This window comes from Phaseolus vulgaris, chromosome 2 (assembly GCF_000499845.2).
Source record: "Phaseolus vulgaris cultivar G19833 chromosome 2, P. vulgaris v2.0, whole genome shotgun sequence".
Taxonomy (NCBI): domain Eukaryota; kingdom Viridiplantae; phylum Streptophyta; class Magnoliopsida; order Fabales; family Fabaceae; genus Phaseolus; species Phaseolus vulgaris.
In genome coordinates, this window is record NC_023758.2 from 16271189 (window position 1) to 16276334 (window position 5146).

Consider the following 5146-nt stretch of genomic DNA (forward strand, 5'->3'; position numbering starts at 1 on the left):
CCTAGTTTTGTCTTTTGCATAATTCCTTGATGGAAAACAAACATATGTGGTACCTAAACAATGGTTGCTCCAAACACATGACAGGAGATATATCCAAGTTTGTCAACATCATCCTCAAACAAGAAGGTCATGTGACTTATGGGGATAACAACAAAGGGAAAATTCTTGGGAAAGGCACTATTGGTAATGAGAACAACTTCTTGATCCATGATGTCCTACATGTGGAAGGACTCAAGCATAATTTTCTCAGCATAAGCCAACTATATGATAAAAGGTATCAAGTCACTTCCAAACCCAATACTTGTGAGAATCGTCTATCCAATTCACAAGTGTTGCTGATTGGTAAAAGAATTAATAATGTTTACCTTCTTAATATTTCACATCCCACATCCATGGGTTGTATTTTAACCAAACATAAGGAACCATGGCTTTGGCATAGAAGAATTGCTCATATTCATATGCATCACTTAAACAAACAGATATCTAAAGATCTTGTTGTAGGATTACCTAAGCTCAAGAGTTGTGCAACAAAATGGTTATCCTCCTTAATAAACATTCATCAAGCTATACAACGTTAACTAAAGCGCTTGCTGGGAGGCAACCCAAAAGTTTTTATTCCTAATTGTCTATTTTGAGTTAGAATAGGTTTTGAGTGTTTAAAAATAATGTTATTTTTGTATGTCTTCCCGGAAATATCGAGGTATTATTTCCCACGCTTAGGCGAGCTGAACATAAATCAGCGGTGGCTCACTGAAGCAATCTTGCTCAAGCGAGAAAGCTACGAAAAACATAGATGCCCCTTTAGCAATGTCGGTCAAACCCTTCGTGAGAACCTCTATTTTTCTGCTTTGTGATAGCTTAGAACCGCTCTCATTACTACCTTTTTCTTGTTCTAAGCTCAAATCTTTTCCTCACATTTTGCTAAGTATCCTACACCTATGTTTTGCCCTAATTTATTCTCTAACCCATGGAATTATGCTTTCAATGTTAAAATTTCAGGGGTTTTGAGCTTTTAGGGTTTGTGATGATTAGTGTGGATAGAGTTATACTTTTGGTTACTTAGAAGTTGAATGGCATGTTTGATAGCTTGTTTATGAATTATGGATCGTTAATCACAACCTAATCACTTATTTACACTAAAAATTGAGCATGCAAGGGAGTTATTTTTCAAAATGATTTTGTGAGGACTACATGATAGTGGTTGGGTTTAGAATTGAATAAGTACCAATAATGTATGTGAAATTTTTGCAGTTATGGTCAGACAAATAATACAATAGCCCAAAAAGTTAAAGGGAAGAGAGTAAGAATAGAATCTCTAAAACCACCAGCAAGGAACAAATTTGGAAATAAGGAAAAGCAAAGGAGATATAAGGACATAAAGCACTGGGCTTTCATCTCAAAAAGAAGAGTGGAGTTGTCACCAGAACAATATGACCCATTTCTAGAAGGCCTACAAAGACGAAACTGGATGAGGCTAGCAGAGCCTCTTAACATGTTTGACCCTGGCTAGTTTATGAGTTTTATGAAAATGCCTGAACAGGAGGAGAAGGGACTCAAGGAATGCGGTCACGAGTATGAAGGAAATGGGTGCCTTTTGATAGCGACTCTATCAGAATATTTTTGGGAGATCCTTTGCAACTAAGCGGTGACAATGACTGTACCTATCACTAACTAAAAGCTCAATTTTGTGGATTGAATGATGATATAGTGTCTAGGGAAATCTGTCTAGTTAATCACACTTATCAACTTAGCTTAGTTGGAAAACCATGAAGAATATTAAGGAAACACAAGAAGACCTTATCTCAAGTTTGGATGGTCTTCATGTTGGTCAATATGGTACCTATTGGCCATGTGTCTGATTTGAATATTCTAGGTGTCATCTTCTCTATTGCCTCTTGATATATAATTATTTTGTTGATGTTGCTAAAATTATCTGTCATGAGATTTATCAATTTGTTAGACTTGAAATTGTCTAGAATAATCAGAAGGCAAAAGGTTCTTTGGGTTTTCCTATTTTTATTACTACTCTCTTTGGAACCCATGTGTTAGAATTTCAGGGCTAAAACAAGAGGGGGGAGAATTGTTTATGCAAGGCTTTCGCAAACTTTGAAGGTTTAATGAAAGTCACAAGCAGAATCAAAGATACAAAACAAATTCATCCAAAATCAAATATGTTTTTAACTTCATTCCAGAAAATCAATTGGTTGTTTCTTCGATTCAATTGATTGTTTTTATCAGCAGTATATAAAAACAAGGGTTTAAACATATTTAAATGAGATAAGGGGAAGAGAAATCAACACAACAGGTTTATACTGGTTTGCTCTTAACTAAGAGTTACATCTAGTCCCCAGAAACACCCAGGAATTTTACTAATAGATCAAACTCCTTTGATTTATAACACACACAAGAAAGAGATGTTCTTGATGGCTCAATTCATTCCATGCCACAAAGTAGATGATGTTTGTTTTATTGCAAATATCTTCTTCAAGGAAGTTGTTAGATTGCATGGGTTTTCTAGAAGTATTATATCTAACAGAGATTCTATGTTCTTAAGTCACTTTTGGAGGACATTGTGGGGAAAACTTGGAACTAAACTCTTGTTTTCTACTACATGTCATCCCCAAACTGATGGTCAGACATAAGTGGTTAATAGCACTTTGGGTCAAATGTTGAGGTGCCTTATTTTCGGGAACTCAAGGGTGTGGGAAAACTTGATACCTCATTGATTTTGGCTATAATAGGGTAGTTAATTCTACTACTTCCCACACCCCTTTTGTGGTTGTGTATGGGTTCAATCCCCTCACCCGCTTTGACTTCCTTCCTATTCCCATACTTGATGAGGTGTTGTGCAAGGATGGTTTTGAAAAAACTTCCTTTATTAAAGACTTGTTGATGGAGATCAAGCTCAAGTGGACATGGAGGCCAATCAACAAGATCAAGAAGAGGTAGAGGCGCAAATGGAGGACGCCCATGGAGGTCAAAGTCCACCTCAATGGCTTACAAGAAGCATGTTCAAAGCTTTAGGAGCTAGGGGACAATTATTTTCTCTTTTTGTAATTTCTTTGGTTGAAGGTGTTTAGAGGGAAACATTAGAAACCTCTATTGTTATAGCATCTTTTAGGCTTTAGTTAGGAGCTTTAGGAGGGGGGGTGCGTTAGTAGATAGGTGTAGGAGTATAATAGGAGGTGCCAAAGTGAAGGAAGAGGTCACACCTTCCTCATAAAACTTTGGATGTGTTGCATGAACATTTCTTTTGGCCTCATATGCATAAACATGTTCATAGTTTGTGTGATAAATGCATAGCTTGCCGCAAAGCTAAGTCTAAGATGCATCCCCATGGTCTATATACTCTTCTTCCTATCCCTTCAATGCCTTGGGTAGATATATCTATGGATTTCATCTTAGGCTTACCCAAGACATCAAAGGGAAAGGACTCCATTTTTGTGGTAGTGGATCGTTTTTCAAAGATGTGATGTGATTCCACTAGCCATATAGGGAAAGGTTCTTGACCTTCTTAGGAATCACCTTGAGTTGGACAATATAGAGGAACTTTTCTTAGAGTTGGATCATTGTTCTAAGACAAGAACTCACCAAAAACTAGTACCAAATCCCAAACTCATTAGGATGCTCCAATTATAGTCAAATTGAACCGAACAAAAAGGCGCAAAAGCTAAGCAAACTGAATTTGAAAGCTGGAAATTAAATTGAACCGAACAAAAGCTGGAAAAAGAAGAGAATAAGATGAAGGACAACAAAGAACATAAAGAACTGAAGCTACACAAATTAAATCTGAAAATGCCGAACCAAAAACAACAAGGAACAAGCTAAGACATGGAATTAACAAAGAAGGAAGGAAGGAGAAGAGAATTGCTCATGAAGATGGAAGGATGATGGATGATCTCGCCACTAGAAGTGTGGAATGCTCCTAGATAAGAGTGATGCCGCCACTTGAGGACTCCATTGATCCATCAAGATAAGACTAGAGAAGAAGGCTCCAAAAGCTCTCCAAAGTTCACTCAAAATTTGAGTAGAGTTTTCTTAGATTAATTCCAATCTGAATTTTACAAGGAGATCACCTCTATTTATAGCCTAAGGTGCTGATAAACAAAGCTAAGAGAATTCAAAATTCCCTCCTAAAAGCTATTCAAAACCGGCGCCTATTCCATGCATGAGGAAGGTGTGACTCTTTCCTTCACTTTGGCACCTCCTATTCTACTCCTACACCTATCTAGTAATACACCCCCCCTCCTAAAGCTCCTAACTATAGCCTAAAAGATGCTATAACAAAAGAGGTTTCTAATGTTTCCCTCTAAGCACCTTCAACTAAAGAAATTACAAAAAGAGAAAATAAATGTCCTCTAGCTCCTAAACCTTTGAACATGCTTCTTGTAAGCCTTTGAGGTGGGCTTTGACCTCCATGGGCTTCCTCCATTTGTGCCTCTACCTCTTCTTGATCTTGTTGATTGGCCTCCATGTCCTCTTGAGCTTGATCTCCATCAAGATGGCTCACTTTATTCCTTGCCACAAAGTGGATGATGCATGCCACATTGCAAACCTCTTCTTCCAAGAAGTGGTTCGCTTGCATGGGATTCCTAGATCTATAGTGTCCGATAGAGATCCCAAGTTCTTGAGTCACTTTTGGAAAACCTTGTGGGGCAAGCTTGGGACTAAGCTTTTATTTTCTACCACTTGCCACACACAAACTGATGGTCAAACCGAGGTGGTGAATAGAACTTTGGGACAACTATTGAGATGTTTTATTTCGAGGAATCCTAGAGTGTGGGAGAATTTACTACCCCATGTTGAGTTTGCATATAATCGTGTAGTAAATTCTACCACCTCACATTCTCCTTTTGAGGTTGCCTATGGGTTTAACCCCCTAACACCTCTTGATCTTCTTCCTATTCCCCTTCTTGGAGATGTCTTGTGCGAAGATGGGGATGAAAAGGCTTCTTTTGTGAAAACTTTGCATAAAGACATCAAGAAGAGAATGGAGAAGAAGGTTGGCAAGTATGCTGAACTTGCCAATAAAAGGAGAAAAGCATTGTTGTTTGATGAGGGCGATTGGGTTTGGCTTCCCTTGAGGAAGGATCGCTTTCCTACTCAAAGGAAGTCCAAACTAATGCCTCGAGGGGATGGACCTTTC